This window comes from Pimephales promelas, chromosome 3 (genome assembly GCF_988280905.1).
Source record: "Pimephales promelas chromosome 3, fPimPro1.hap1.1, whole genome shotgun sequence".
Lineage (NCBI taxonomy): Eukaryota > Metazoa > Chordata > Actinopteri > Cypriniformes > Leuciscidae > Pimephales > Pimephales promelas.
In genome coordinates this window covers 26,536,568-26,553,622 of record NC_142771.1, presented here as the reverse complement: position 1 = coordinate 26,553,622, position 17,055 = coordinate 26,536,568, and the positions used below count along the sequence as shown (strand labels likewise).

The following is a 17,055-nucleotide window of genomic DNA, read 5'->3' as shown; positions in this document are numbered from 1 at the left end:
TCAATAATAAAATATTATATTACTATTAATGAAGTGGACAAGGTTAAAATTGGCATTAAGCGGAAGTGGCAATAGTCTTTTTTTGCTATTGTAATGGCTATATTGGAGTAAAACAGCTTTTGAACAAGTAGACATTGTCAGCTGATCGGGACTTGACTTTCTTCATCAGGAATTAATTGGATCAAAATATGTGGTTTGCTTTTGATGTGGTGTGTGATGTCATGAGTGACAGGTTGTCCCACCCTCACGCCAGTAAACATCAGAGAATACTTAGAGATGTTATTGTGCAAGAGAGAGGGGAAGTTATTTTGATGAAATAAAAGTGCATGAAATTCGTTTATAATATTACATTAAAAATAATAATTATCCAGTTGTCCAGTGTGACTATATAAAACATTTGTGTATATTTTCATATTTAATGTCTATTACTAAGCATTTCTACCCCATGTGGTTACAAAATCATTGTAGGAAATTTGAGATTCCAAGTATAATGTGAATAAATGTCGACTTCTATGTGTGCATAATTAAATCTCCAATCGCAATTATTCGTGAAAGACAGTCAGGCAAAATGTCTTAATCGTAGCAGCCTTAGCGGATGCAACAACACGGCATTGAATACGACACGAGCATACAAGGTTGGTCAAGAGGGGCTAAATAATTCAGTGCACGATGGGAACGTGCGTCCTTAAAGAACCTAGACCATGGGACATATGCGATAAACAGCCCGTCAGCTCCAGTAAGGGGACACCGTTTACGAGTAGGCACCAGGCACTAGGCAGGCCCACTTCAGCGCGACTCTTGGGCCGATATGACTCGTGGGACGCCGTGTCTTGCATTTGGGTTTCCTGCACACTGTGCGCTTGTAAGAACGAGCGAGGTAGTAAAATAGTTCCGTTGCATAAGAGCACATGCAGCTGACGTCCCGATCTGCCTTCATTATATTGTTGACGTCAGAGCGGCCGTCTCGGGAGCGCGCAGCAGGTCATATGAGGGAGCTGCCTGCTTCACTCTCTTACTGTCTGAACATAATGTACAGATGAGTTATTCTCCGCGTTTTAAGCAGTCTTTGAAGCTTACGATTCAAAATGGTGCCCTGTTTGTGTTCTATTTACAGCACTTTATTTTTAGTGCCCTATTTGCCGCTGGTTTCTGAGCAAACTGATTTAGCGTGATCGTTTAGCTTAGCAGTCATTTCTTTACGAGCCCGAAGCATGTAGGACATGGATTACACCTTCGGATGAAGGATGAGACGTTAAAGGGATAGTTCACTTAAAATGTTTAATTACCCCATGATTTACTCACCCTTAAGCCATCCTAGGTGTATGATATTACTCTTTTTAGATGAATACAATCTGAGTTATATTTAAAAAATCCTTGCTCTTCTGAACCTTATAATGGCAGTGAATGGGAGGGCACAATTTGAAGCCCAAAAAATGCCTTCTGAAGCGAAGCGATGATGGGTTTGTAATTGCGATCTTGTAATTACGGTTATGACATAGAATGGATGCAGTAGGAGCTTGTTGTTTTGATTAGTTTAGTTTGATTTTGGCGCTCAGCTGTTTGTCTACAACTTGCAGAATACGCTAATGATGTGTGCTAGCATCCATAGACAGGCAGGAAGGACATTGTAATGTATCATTGCATTTGGACAGAATGAGAATTAAAGGGGTGGTTGATTGCGATTTCACTTTTTTAATTTAAATAGTGTTGCTGTTGGTGCATGAACAGTATCTGCAAAGTTGTAGTGCTGAAAGTTCAGTGTAAGCAGAGATATCGTCTTTTAAAAATCATGAAGTTTAATGACTACAAAAACCACTCGAATGGGACTACAATGGGTTTTATACGTAACTAACACTTGCATCAACCCTCTCTCTGGAATATGCAAAAAAGGGCATGGCCATATTTCTGCGGCTCATCGAAAGTGTGTTAGTTCACCCAGCTGTCAGGTCTTATGTGTTCAGGCTCCCCACAGACGTTGTAGTTCGTCAACAATGGATACAATTTATGTTTGATTACATTCCTGAAAATTACAATCATAATTTAGCTCTCTATGCTGCACATTTTACGAAAGACAGCTTCCAGAATCTCCACAAATTCAATGCCGGATTCAACAAGAAACTGTTAAAACATGAAGCAGTTCCAACTTTAAAACCAGAGGCAGCAGTTGTTGGGCCACAACCTGTAAGTAAGACTTAATCATTTTAAATGTATGTATAAGTTCAGATGTAATGTTTTAGTTTTATCAAATGCCAGCGCTGGCTTTATAGCCACTAGGCTACTAGTTATGCTATTTCGTGTCTACGACAAATGCGTATAAACATTTTGGACCTGAATTTGTATATGTACTAATTTTGTAAATGTATTTTTCATGTATACTTTATGACGTAATTTTTCGATTTGATCAAGAATGTAAACCAATGTCAACGCTGTTTGTGTATAGTAGGCAGTTCAATGCTATTGTGTAAAACAAATGTCTATAAAGTTTTGTAAGAAACGTTTTGTAAGAGCCTGTTTAGGGAGGTTCTGCTTGACTATCTTCATCGCCGCTTTCTGGGTCTGATTCTGGCTCATACTGATACTGACAGCAGTACATGACACCATGATGTACATTTGACAGGAACACATATGCACACTATCCATTATGAGCCCACTGCCTGTTTCTGAGGGAGTGGTTTCATAGACTCAGGATGTAAACCGGTCGTTCAAATGACAGAGGAGAAAGCGGCTTACAATAATGAAAAATAAGACTTTTTAAAAAAAGAAAAATGTTACATGTTATATTGCACCCCATAAACACAATCATGCAAAGAAAAACAGCAGTAAACCACCCCTATAAATCAATAAATAAAACATTTTAACTTGTGATCATGCATTTGTACAACAGGGGGTCGTCCCCTGAATTACTTTTTAGAGCAGTAAAAATCTCAGCTGATCTATAAATCTAAATAAATATGTTCTATCTAGAATGATTTCTCATATTCCTCGTAGTTTTATTTGAACTTGGGAATTCATGATTTATTTGATCACAACACATACTGTAGCACCCACTTGTTGGTAAAGCAGAAACCAGATTGACTGTCACTGGAGGAAGGAAGTCGTTGAAAAGGGAATTTTTTGTTCTGCAAAATACTGGAAATGACACAAAACAACATAAGTTGTTTTTTTGTTTCTTGCATATCAGATATTTTACATGGATCATGATGAGTGAGATTTCACTCATGCTTTTTCATCAATCTTGTTATATATGCCATATGGCAATGCATTTGTGTGCAGTTGGAATTATGGTAATGCATGTTTTGTTATACAGTGGGATTATTTAAATATGTTTGGACTTACTTTCCCCTGCAGACTGTATTAACCAATTGAGAGAGAGAGCTTTGTGCATCCTGGTGAATCCATAGATGTGAGTGTTAAGTCTATGGTTCTATATTGTATTTCATATTAAACCGTTGGAGGGAAGAGGGAATGTAGAGTCCAGACAGGATGTAGTAGTTTGGCTGCTTGTTTAGTGATGTAAAGTATTTTTGGCTTGAATGCTCTCTAAACATTTTCCAGATGGAAGAAGTGTGAACAGGCTGTGTGATGGACGATAGGAACAAAACTGGCCCCACTAAACTGGGCCATTTGGACACCCTTTGCAGGGTTTTGAGGTTGTTGAAACTGCAAAATAGATCTTGAGTAACTCTTTTTAGTGAGAATTACACTACCATTCAAAGGATTGGGGTCAGTAAAACCATTCTATTTAAAATAATAATATTTATTTATTTATTTATTTCAGGTTTATTTAACAGGGACAATGCACACTAATGATACATGATTAAATGTACAGTGTGCCAGAATTAGCCAGTAGGCTATTTTACATCTGCTGTCCCTGGACAGATCTTGATGTCACACCTAAAACAAAAAAAAAACAACAACAAAAAAACCATAAAAACAATATATCTAGGACAATAACTAATGTCAAAGGTTTCCCCTATCTAAACACAAGATAAAACAATGAGCCAGCCAACCACATTGGCATAGCACAGGAGACACAAACAAGCAAACAGACTAATAAAAATAAAGATTAACAACAAAAGACAAAAAAAATAAATAAAAAATATTATGTTATTATTTCACAATATTTCTGTTTTTACTGTATTTTTGAATAAATAAATGCAGTCTTGGTGATCATAAGAGACCTCTTTCAGAAACATTAAAAAATCTTAGCGATCCCAAACTTTTGAACTGTAGAGTAAAACTTGATTTTGTAATTGTGTCAATGAAATAATATTTCCATCATTCCATCATCATTTTCCATCATTCCAAACGTATGTATTACTATCAAGCTGTGTATTATTAAATGTGACTAATATCAAACATTCGTTATTGACTGAGGGGCAACCATGATAAATCGGTCATTTGCTGTGAGTCACATCGGAGGGCTCAAATCACTGGTCTTGACTGCTCTGTTTTTTCCTTCCTCTCAAATGGCATAATCAGAGCATATGCCTGATGTAGAGAAAAATATCACATTTCTTGATTTCACTGCACACAGATGGCATTGAAATATCAGTATCAGACAGTTCTGTGAGACTGCCAACAGATGACATAATTTTCCTTGTACACTTCATATCTGCTTCTTTGTGCTGTGTACTTTCGGTTGACACAAAAACACAAACTCCTCTTTTCCCGGAAAGGCTTTCCCAGATGCTGTTGAATTCAGGTGTCGTGCTGTGAGCAATGAGTGTATGAAGTGTCAATGACTGTATAGAATGGCAGCTTGTGTAAAGAGCGGCACAGGTGCCGTGGAAATGTCCTCAGGGTCAGACCTTGAACCCCACGTCTCCCCAAAAAGCCATTACCCATTACAGCGATAGCACAGTAACCAGAAGATCGAAGCAGATCGTGTTCCACTGGCCTCCCTCTGCCCCTTCAGTCACCTCATTCAGATTGTTGATCCTGCGTGACTGTGTGCGAGTCTGCATGTAAATGTGAAATAGGAAGATCGCGTATATATATATATTCCAGCCGGGTTATTTATGTGTTTGTCAGGTTTGTCATGCCCTCACCTCCCTGTTTTCCCTCACAACTATGTGTTTGTCTTTCTGCTATAGTGTGACATGTGTCTGTTAAGTTGGCAACATAACTATGTGCTGTTATACTTCTGATAGTGCCACACCTTGAGCTCCTTGGAGACAAAGTATAGCCTTATAGTGATTAATGCAAACACAAGCATGTATAGAAACGTATGGAGTACTTATTCATTATGAGTAACTCATTTAGTTTACAGTTTACAGCCAGGAGTTTACAGCCATTCCAACTCTGCTACTATATGTACACTAATTTGTGTAGTATTTAAGTAGTTTGGGAGCATATGGAGACTTTACATCATTTACAGTGCTGAGATTATTTAAAAATGAAGTGCAAATGATGCGAACGGATGGCTTTACTTTTACTTCTTGGACACTATTGTTTACACCTACAGTACTTGGGTGACAGGCATGTGTTCTATAAAAAGGCTTAAAGGGATACTCCACTTTTTTTGGAAATAGGCTCATTTTACCACTCCCCCAGAGTTAAACAGTTGAATTTTACCGTTTTTGAATCCATTCAGCAGATTTTCTGATATTTAGAAGTATATCAGTAACCAGACAGTTTCTGGTCTCATTGACTTCCATAGTAGGAAAAAAAATATACTATGGAAGTCAGTGAGACCAGAAACTGTCTGGTTAGTGATATTCTTCTAAATATCAGAAAATCGTCTGAATACATTCGAAAACGGTAAAACCCAACTCTGGGGGAGTGGTAAAATGAGCCTATTTCCAAAAAAAGTGGAGTGTCCCTTTAAATTGGGGGATCATTTCTTTTCCAATGGTTCATTTATTTGAACTTTACAAATGAACGTAATCACTTAAACAAATTAAGGCGGGCATACACTGTGTGATGTCTGAGCGATTTCAGCAAAGTACCTACTCACACTCAACGAGTAAATCGCATGCGATGCAAAGCCAAAGTTCAGGATTTATGTGCTCACACTGTACGGTCCGATCGTCGAGCTGCGACTTCACTGCTCACACTATACGTGTAATATCTGCGATAACCCCCTGGATTGCGCCTATTAACGTGTATGTATCCAGAGATATTGTCAAAACAAGCATCTTCTATCAGTATCAAGATGATTTAGCATTTTCAATTTATGCATTTAATTATTATTAGTATTATTGTAATATAGTATAGCATAGTATATAGTATTATCTTACTCCTCATTAAAAATTGTCTAAAACATTTAGGTCGATTACAATGAATTATAGGCATATAAAATAACTATTAACAGTCTATAATATGTCCGAACATTGCCATAATTAATCATCAATGAAAATTAAAAACAGTATTATTTCAAAAAACATTGTTTGACAAATTAATAAGGTGTTACATCGCAGGTGGCTTGAAGACGGTGGGTAATATTATCCATTTTGCAACACGAACTGGAGGTAAGCAACAGTAATTTGTAGCTAGTTTGAACTACAGAACTTAAAGATCTCCCTCTTTTCGTTTTTATTTTAACTTTATTTTTGCTGCAGATGAAATGGTTAAACTTCTGTTTTCGCGCAGGTGCAGTGAGGGAAAAAAACACTGAGTTTAGGCCAATCGGTTCGTAGCTTTGCTTCAACTGTGCGATATAGTCACAAGGAGCGACCAAAATTTCTGACATGCCAGAAATCCATTCGACCGTCCGATTGTCGATCGTGAGAGGTTAATCGCCTCTCGTTTCACCCTGTACACTGCACGACAAAGCTGAAAATCGGTCCGACACGAAAAAGAGTCGCACGAGTCAGAATTCGGCTCAAAATCGGACGTATGCCCGCCTTTAGACTTTCCAGATCTTTCAAATGAAAGAGAGAGAGGACATTTTAGGAGCCCACTTTGATTGTTACCTCAATTTGCTCACCTGTACACAATATAAAATGATATAAAAACAGCTTTGTAGCACTATACTTGTCTGAAAAAGTAGCTTGTTGTAACATAAGCTACAATGATTAAGACAGAAAGAACAGGGTCCCTGAACAGAGTGTCCCCATGTATCCGTGTTGATTTGTGTAGCATCAAATTCTCTGCAGATAACTGCTATGATATTTTATTTTTATTTGAGTACAGTATTTAATCATACAGATCTCATTCCCCATTGACTATGGTAGTCAATGGGGATTGAGATCTGTTTGATTAAAACATTCTTCCAATTATCTTCACACATAGAGGTTTGGAACAACACGAGGGTGAGTAAATACTGACAAAATTTTCATTTTTTGGGTGAACTAACCCTTTAATGCTACCACCAAAATTGATGATTCTTATTTCAAAAATAGTTTTTGGGAAATTATTTTGCACTTTTAAATGGCCTCAGGATAGTTAATTTTCATGAAGAATAATTTGCTTGTGTTTCAGTGGGGTTTGTAGGAGCGCTACAGTATATAATAGGTGAAGGAACATGTTGGCTGTGAATCTGATGTTTACCGTGTAACCCTGTGGTTTGTTGTTTATTTTGGCCTGATCACATGTTCACAGTACCTTTCAGGAACTGGTGGGACATTGCCAGAGGACCTAAATCCAGCTCTTTCCCATCTATATAGTGATCTATAATGTTTTAACTATAAACCGTAACTATAAACCGTATAGTGGAATACATTGTTTTTTTCCTCCCTATGCTATCCATTTTTTGCCCAGGACTGACAGCCCTACTAAACCCAATCTAACCCCTAAATCTAACGCTTAGCCGGCCGGTGCCATGGACCTCATGGACCTAATGCCTGTGTTTTGTGGACTCAGAGGGGATCAGGGGCTGTTGTAAGCACAAATTCAAACATTGGATTTGTGTTGCATTACTGGCAACAATCTGATTTGTCCTTTGCATTCTTAGCAAACAGAAACTCAATGGCAGATTTACTTTAGGGTAATAGGCACCAAGATCAAGGTAAGGTAAGGACATGTTTCTTTATATTGTGAAAACATGTGAGAGGCTTTTACAATATTTATTTGAACATAACATGATCCGACTCGGACACTTAATGCAGCTCTATGCATTTTCCTACGTAACCCCATAACCTGATGGAAAATAAGACTATGCAGTGCTGTATGTTAGCTATTCCAAATTTGTTTTTAAGTCTATCTTATGGTCATCTATTATTAAACCTCATCGTAAAATGTCACCAAATTGCCGAACCAAATACATTATACTGTTTTTATTCTGCTTTCAAAAGACACATTCATTATTTTATTTGTATTATTTTATACTGACATCCATAGTTTTAGGTTCTGGATCTTACTCTGTAAGGGTAGAAAAATAATAATAAATGAAATAAAATAAAAAAACATTTATTTTACACACATTTATGATGTTTTATTTTTCACAGTTTATATGAAATATACCTATAGCTGTCTTTATATTTAATAAGGCGTCTCTTACAATAAGGGGTTTATCATATTTGGGAGGTCGTTGGCATGAAAAAAAAACAGCTCAGATTATCTACACTATACACTGTTTAAAAGTTTTAAAAAGTTTTTTTTGAAGAAGTCTCTATGCCAAGCATAGATTTAGTATTTTCTTTAAAGGGTTAGTTCACCCAAAAATGAAAATTAAGTCATTAATTACTCACCCCCATGCTGTACCAACCCCATAAGACCTTCGTTCATCTTCGAAACACAAATAAAGATATTTTTGATTGAATCTGAGAGCTGGATCACTCTTCCATAGACAGCCTGAGGGACTGCCTCTTGACGGCCCAGAAAGTCATTAAAAGAAAAGGTTTAAATATTCCATGTGCCTACAGTGGCTCAACTATAACTTTATCAAGCGACGAGACTACTTTTTGTGCGAAAAAAAACGTAAATAACGACTTTATTCGACTTTCCATTACTTCCTTATGGGCGCATGCGCGAGAACTGAGACGAGACCGTTCTTCTTCGACTACTTTTTGTTACCGGCTGCTCACCGCTTAGGAGTTTTACCGCCCCCTACCGTATAAGATGACGTACTGCTTGTAAACAGAACGTTTTGCGCCTCCGGCTATATCAGTACGTCATCTTATACGGTAGGGGGCGGTAAAACTCCTAAGCGGTGAGCAGCCGGTAACAAAAAGTAGTCGAAGAAGAACGGTCTCGTCTCAGTTCTCGCGCATGCGCCCATAAGGAAGTAATGGAAAGTCGAATAAAGTCGTTATTTACGTTTTTTTTTTCGCACAAAAAGTAGTCTCGTCGCTTGATAAAGTTATAGTTGAGCCACTGTAGGCACATGGAATATTTAAACCTTTTCTTTTAATGACTTTCTGGGCCGTCAAGAGGCAGTCCCTCAGGCTGTCTATGGAAGAGTGATCCAGCTCTCAGATTCAATCAAAAATATCTTTATTTGTGTTTCGAAGATGAACGAAGGTCTTACGGGGTTGGTACAGCATGGGGGTGAGTAATTAATGACTTAATTTTCATTTTTGGGTGAACTAACCCTTTAATAATTGTGGACACATCCCAAATGTAATTTAATCTACTGTACATGCAAATGGATTTTTTTTTGACGTCTTCTACACCGTCATTTTAGGATTTTCTGTTATTCCTTTTGCTTTTCCCTTTGAATCACATCATAAGATGTCACTGGACAAATTCAAATGAAGGTGAAGATAATTTGCAGCTCAAAAACGTATTTATCTAAAGCATTTACCTGAAGCCCTTATCATTTTTATAATATATTTCTGTATGCGTTGCCTCCTAACATTATGCATGCAGTTTAACACAAATGTTTGTTAAAACATTAATTACCACAACAATAAATGTCTTTATAGAACTTTTATAGTAAAATTGTTTTAAATGGACAGCATTATATTTAATTCTGTCTGGCAACTTAAAAAATATTTTATTGGGGTCTAAAATAGTCTTTATAACATTTATAGTACAACTACTGTACAATTTAAATGAATGAAATATACGTGTAAAGGTCAGATGTGACAGTTCAATATAAAGTATATGCCAGTTTTATTCTATTGCATATTTTTATTGAATTATTATTAATAATGGCCTAAAAATACAATTGAGGATAAATTTAATATTAGTAAAACAGCAAATAGTATATATAGCATAAATTGTAAAATACTGTAGTTGAATGCATGTATTTTAAAATGTAAAATAGTAAGTAGTGAATAGTAATAATAATACTTAATACTTTGTTACGTTTATATAGCGCTTTTACAATCAATAGTACAATCATATAATAGTATCAACACACTATAATGTATCATAAATAATACTATAGGCAGAGGAGGAGCGGTCTCTCTCTTGGAAATACAGAGAACAGCACACTGACAGGCTCTCTTCTTAAAAATGCAATATGAAATGGCATATTGATCAACGCAACATGATGCTTAAACTTAAAGCTTCTTACCTCAAGCTCCATTTGCAAAATTGGCATGCCAAGTTGGCCTCTTTTCCCTATGACTGCATTCATATTCTCCTCTTTCACTTTCTCCATGTGTTTTTCAGCGCACATAAAAACCACAGTTCCCAAAGCGATTCATCTTGCTTTATTTGTTTGCCAGTAGTGCATGCTGATGACATTTTATTCTTCCATAACTTGCGTCATAGCCTACGATTCAATTGGTGTCATCATCGTACAGTATATATGCCTTAACCAAGTTGATTTGTAATGATCTTGTAGGATTGTCGAAATCGCACAGTCTGGAGCAGGTGTAAGATGTCACAGATGCGAGTAGGCCACAAGCATTTTTTTAGACATCAACTATTTTCTTTTAGGTTCATAAGCTGTAATGATTTATACTTGGGTTGTCCAAACCTGCTCCTATAGGGCCACTGTTCTGCAGAGTTTAGGCAGAAGTTTCTAGTATGCCCAGTAAGAGCTTGTTCAGCTGCTTCAGGTGTGTTTAATTGGAGTTTGAGCCTGAACCTTGCAGGACAGTGACCCTCCAGGAGCATGAATTGGACACCCCTGGGTTATACTGTAAGTTGTTTTCATTTTCTCCATTTGTTTAAAGCGTGCAAAAGGTCTCACCGGGCGGTGTGACTGAAGGCCATGAGGCATTTCACAGTGAATGCAATGCATGCAGTTTGTTAGTGTTTCATTCAGTCACCGCTTGTCAGCTCATCTTTGCGCTACCAAGTTAATTAATCACAATGTCAGGGATAAATCTAATTCTTCATCCTGCTTTTCACATTGCCTCCTTGTGAATGTTACATGCTGCTCTGACTCATGCAAGTGTTCCAGTGCTCACTGTCACTGTGGAGGCACTATTGACTGCACAATAAACAGGAGCACATGGAGGGGACGGAGCACACATTTGATTCATTTGCTTTTCAACCCTCTTGAACTCAGCTGTCAGTACCTGACATAATTGTTCTGCAACATCAATAATCAGTTCTTCACTTGTTGTTGAGGACTGAATAGGAGAACAGTTACTACCTTAACAAGCAGTAGATTATTTGATGGTTTAAGAAGGCTGTTTAACCTCATCTGTAAGGCTTTTTAGAGGCATTCACATTGATTTATTTTTTAATTGGATCCAGGTGACACTTGCATCTTTTAGATGCCATTTTAATAATTTGTAAAAATGTTTTATATAAGAATACTGATGCAGTTCAGTTGGTTTTCTTTTTTTATTTAAAAACATCAATTTGACCATTAAAGGGTTAGTTCACCTAAAAATGAAAATTCTGTCAGTATTTACTCACCCTCATGTTGTTCCAAACCTCTATGTGTTTATTTGTTCTGCTGAACACAAAGGAAGATATTTGGAAGAATGTTTTAATCAAACAGATCTCATTCCCCATTGACTAGTATGTATTAGTCCAATGCTTTACCGAGAATTTATATTGGTTTTTTATACTCTATTGCTATACTAAAGAAATGTTTGTCACAAAAACAGACAAAACAGACACCGCTCGTTTTGTTTATGCTTCGTTGTTTATTATATTAAATAAATATAACTATATATAAAATTACATCTAAATGTATTAAAGTTTCATTTCATAGACGGGAGGACAGTAAATTTGGAAGCCTCATTTTGCCATAATCCCGTTTTCCTCGGTTTTCCTCCGCTTTAAATCTCCCCAACCGGAAATTGAAGAGCAGCCTTCCGTCAAATGCGGAACTTATGCGTGCATATAGCCTATTACGTTTAGATTAAGGAAAGGCTTAGGAAATGGTCATATATAATGCAACTTAATAAAAGTGCTTTAGTTGTACATGTACGACTGCCTTGCTAAACATAAGGCTGTCATCGTGCTTGCTTCATCTTCTGATATAATTAAAGTAAAAGCTAAAGACTTCCTGATTTTCAGCAGATCCGATTCAAAGAATGTATCTTGCCATTGTCTACCATAACATTCAGTGTTTGTTTACTGCAATATATCCCATAAGCCATAACTGATGATTTTGGTGGTTACATAATGGCACAATACATGGCTCACTTTTGGGGAATTCCCACTGCCTTTTTCTTCAAGTGACTTCAGTTGAGCAGTCCAAGAGTGTCAAGAATACAGTATCTGATCCAGTTTAATCTAATTTAGTCTGCTTTTGTAAATCTAGTTAACCAAATTCTGGTTTTATTTAGAACCAATTTCATCATTCTACCAACATTTTTGTTGTTATCTCAGATGCTTACTTCTATCCAGACAGTAAACTCAAACCAATCCACCAAAATTGTGTTTACAGCTGTCACTTTTTCTGCTTTTCTTCCTAAAATGCACAAGCTTCACATAGGACATCCATCACATTTTTTTTTTTTTTTTTTTGAATTTCTGTCAGGTCCATTAAAGGAGAACTCTGGTCAATTTTAACATTGAGCTCATTTTTTTGTACATTTGGAGTGCTGTCAGTACAGACAAAAACGACAAAACTCAGTGTTGCCTACACCGTGTCATCGTCTTTTTAAAATCCGCACCCTGTTGACTTCAATGGGGCATGTTCTAAACCTGCTTTTAGCCTCTTATCATCCTTGATTTGTCATTACAAGTGCGCAGCCATGTGAGTCGTGTTATTAAGAGTGACCACGGTCAATCTGACTGCAGTAGATGTGAAAGATATGAATAAAAATGATGTTAATTCTGCCAGCTCACATACCTCTATTTGCTTCCTGCTTTCGGTGGAAGCCCAAAGTAGTTGATTGTCGAGTTCACGCGCGCGATCAATGGTGAATATCATCTCAAAGATGATATTCACTTATGATCCCGCACGTGAGATCGACAATCGACTACTGTGGGTCGATCGATATCGTGTAGTCGACCGATATCGTTAGCAGCATCTTGACTACCTGGCCTGCCAGAACTGATGCTGACGCTCGGTTAGCTTTTTTTTATGGTTAAGTTCTTCAAAACAGCCACAGAATTAAGTAGAATTCCAAACATCCTCTTTTAATTCTATTTGACAAATCTGCCACTTCGCTGACATGGTTATAGCTTTTCAACTGCTGTAGCTAAACAATCTGTCCAGACATGCATTTCCTGACTAATACATTACCCACAATATTATATTGAAAGAAACAGACTCGGCACTTAATGCACTTGTTTGGGTTTCTGTTATTTATCAATTCTAAACATACGTTGCTGTGCTCATTTTTCTGCTAGGTTTATTTCCCCATTGAAAATAAATTAGAGATGGAAAGCAGAGCTAGCCATCCACTTCACTTGGAAGGAAATGAGAGAAGTCAATTTTATTTTGCAAATCTAGTAATTTTCTTGACATCCCATCAGTCCTCTTCTGGCAAAATGTGTTTTAGCCATTTGGACTGTGTACATGAGCTCTATACAAATGCATGTCCTCTTTATGTACTTGAATGAGTTCAGAAAGCAAAGGATTGATGCTTTCTAATTAAATTGATTCTGAATTTACAAATAGCCATTTAGCTGATAAATTTGTAAATCATGGTCATCTGAATCACCAATACAGTTTTATTTGAGTTATTTCTGAATGTTCTGCTGAAATACAAGGCTCTGTGAATGCAACAATCAGATTTAAAGAACAGATTTCCTGAGGGAAGGTTATGTTTGTGTCTTTGGCCAAGGCTGCTGCAATGCCTTGTGTAACACACACACATCAGATTGTTCCATTAGAATAGAAGCTATTGACCAGAACTGTTGAATTAGAAAAATGGAACTATATTGTTGAATAAAATCAGTTAAATTATTTGTTTAATGTCAAACAGCAGCAAAGAAAGCTCTCTCTATGAGAATTACAGATGGTCAAATTCCTCTATCATCTCAAACCTGTACTAAGCATATACTTTTATTTTGGTCTGGACCAAAAGAACCAAGAGAATTGAACTATGAAGTATGAACACACCCTCAATGTTTCACCAGGAATAATCCTAAATTTTTGATCAAATATTGAAATGATGTGAGTTGTTTGTCAGTGGTTGATTTTGAATACTACTGTATGCTACCATTTGTTTTTTGTTTTTTTTTGTAAAATACATTAATCTTGCCATGAAAATAGTCATAGATGGAGGAAGATGGAGGGTTATAATTCTTCCTGGACATGTTGGCTAGATTATGCATTTATTTATTTATGGTTTATTTTATTCGGGTTTCATCATAATTGTTTGTCCAACAAATTCTCAGCTTTCAAATTCCATTTTATCACAAAATTCAAACAATAAAAAGGCTACAGTTCTTCTGGTGCTCTTTAATCTGGTGCGACTCGCGAGAGATCACTGTAGCGCCTCGGTTCAAGTGAAGCGGAACGTGATCATCCCTTTACTATGTTACAGAACGAAATAAACATGAATGAACATCAGAATCCAATTTACAAAAATGCGTATCATCATGTAATCGCTCAGTGTTTTACCCGCAGAAAGACGTCAAAATCAGCTTGTAAACAATGTAACTCAGAAAAGCCATTTATTGACCAATAACTTGATAGTCAGCAAGAACACACTCGCCACTAATTGGACGAGATATATCCAGCTGCAGACCCGCAGCACCACCAGTTTCAGAACCCCAGCGCCAGAACCGGAAGTGAGGGAGGGGCGGAATTATTATTATTGCATTATAATTATTTTAGCAAGCATGTAAGGACAAAACAGGCCTTGAGTTCCTCGTTTGATACATTGTAAGTTAGATTTAAACAAAATTGTTGTTATAAAACAGGCCTAGCTTGGATTGAACTGGTCATTTTGTATAGATTTAAAAAAAAAAACAATGCAGAATTTTCTCTTTTTTAGATTTTGACATTATTTTACACGACAAATGCATGCTGCACATGTTCTTGTGAAATAAAGTATATTTTATAAAAAACACCCATGCGTTTTTTAAATTTATTTTTTATTAAACAATCAGAATCATCTTACAAATGCATCTTTAATATCAAAACAATTTAAGATTGTTGTAAACACAATAAATAAATAAATAGAACATAAAATATCACAGAGGTCTAAATGAGTTATCAGATTGTGCATAATTTTAAAAACCTCCAATGATTGTCTTGTTTTATATCTTTCAAAGCTTTATTATACAAGTTAACTCCTTCATAAAAAACAAAAAACAAAGGTCTTATCTTCCTAAATCTACACGTATGTATAAACTGCTTAGCTAAAATTATTAAACTGTTATACATTAAAATGGCCATAAGTTTCAAGTATTATTTTTTCACCATCATGATCAGGAAGTAACTCATAATAAAATGAAATGAATAACTGAAACTATATACAATTATTTTACACAAAATCAATGTTTTAAAATGCTTATTGTACAGTAATGTATAGCATCATAACACAGAGAGTAGGAAATTTGTTCAATAAAAGCTGTTTCATGTGTAAAATACCCTCCAAATTACGTTAGGTGGCGTTATTAGGTTTCAAATCTAAGCTCCGCCCCTCACTTCCGGTTCTGGCGCTGAGGTTCTGAAACTGGTGTGCTGCGGGTCTGCAGCTGGCAGTGGTGGAATGTAACGAAGTACAAATACTTCGTTACTTTACTTAAGTACATTTTTCACGTATCTTTACTTTACTTAAGTACAATAAATAGTGCATACTTTTTACTTTTACTTCGTTACATTTTTGCAGCAATTATTCTACTTTCTACTCCACTACATTTCTACAGCTTCTGTTACATTTTCGTTACATTTTCTGATCAGTTTTCCCCTGCCAAAACGTAATCTGACCGTCCGTTCGTTGCACGTTTGTCTCACCAGTGACGTTTGGTTGCCATAGATACAGTATATCAACCCGGTCACACTAAATGCGTCTCGCACGCAGTGTGTTTATCATGCAACTCATACGCGAAAATTTGTTTTTACGTGCATAGGAAACACACCGTGTGTAATATATGTTTGGTTTGGTTAGGATTATGGCAAGCCAAGAGGTTCAGAATTACACCATAAATGAATCGCGTTTACTGCCAAACATAGTTATTAACATATAGTACTAAGGATGAGCATGATATTGCCTAATTGCAAGCTTGTTTCAGAAATGGTGACATTTTTTTTCCATCATTATTGAACATCATTATAGAAGTAGGCTATTAGGTTGAATGAGTTAGAATTAAATGTTTTATTAATCATTAGAAAATAGACATTAAGATAATAAATTGTTATGCAAGTACTTTTACTTTTAATACTTAAAGTACATTTAAAATAAAGTACTTTTTACTTAAGTATGGTTGTCATTGTGTTACTTCTACTTTTACTAAAGTAAATATTTATCTGGGTATTTGTACTTTTACTTAAGTACTGAGATTCAGTACTTCCTCCACCACTGGCAGCTGGATACTATAGAATTGGACAGGGGGGAGAATTACCAGTACAATTTGTGAAAATGACGAGTAGCTTTCAGATTTTTCATTGATTTTTCAGATTTTATACCTTGAAGGTTCTGTACCGGGTCCAACATTTGCTTTCTTAAAAAATATCGGCTAAATATCTTTAGTTAGCTATTCTATTGTAGATTTTAGTTGGACCCATATTGACCAATCAGAAACCAGAATCTATCAAATAAAAGAGATTCAATTGTAATTGTTTATGTCCAGGGGGTGCCTCATGTCTGATCTTGTTTAGGGTATCTACAATGTGAGTTATGACATCATAGA

General features: G+C 36.3%; 1 protein-coding gene across 6 annotated transcripts in view; it reads left to right on the top strand.

The window, feature by feature from the left end:
* The window catches only part of thraa (thyroid hormone receptor alpha a), a 39,247-nt gene that overhangs the window by 1,950 nt on the left and 20,242 nt on the right, over positions 1 to 17,055 (top strand). Inside the window, exon 2 of one of the 6 annotated variants that reach the window (XM_089128621.1) lies at positions 2,072 to 2,181. The exons of the other annotated variants lie outside the window; for them this stretch is intronic. The gene's annotated coding sequence lies outside the window, so the exon portion shown is untranslated. The remainder of the gene's footprint in view (positions 1 to 2,071; positions 2,182 to 17,055) is intronic. 6 annotated transcript variants of the gene reach the window in all.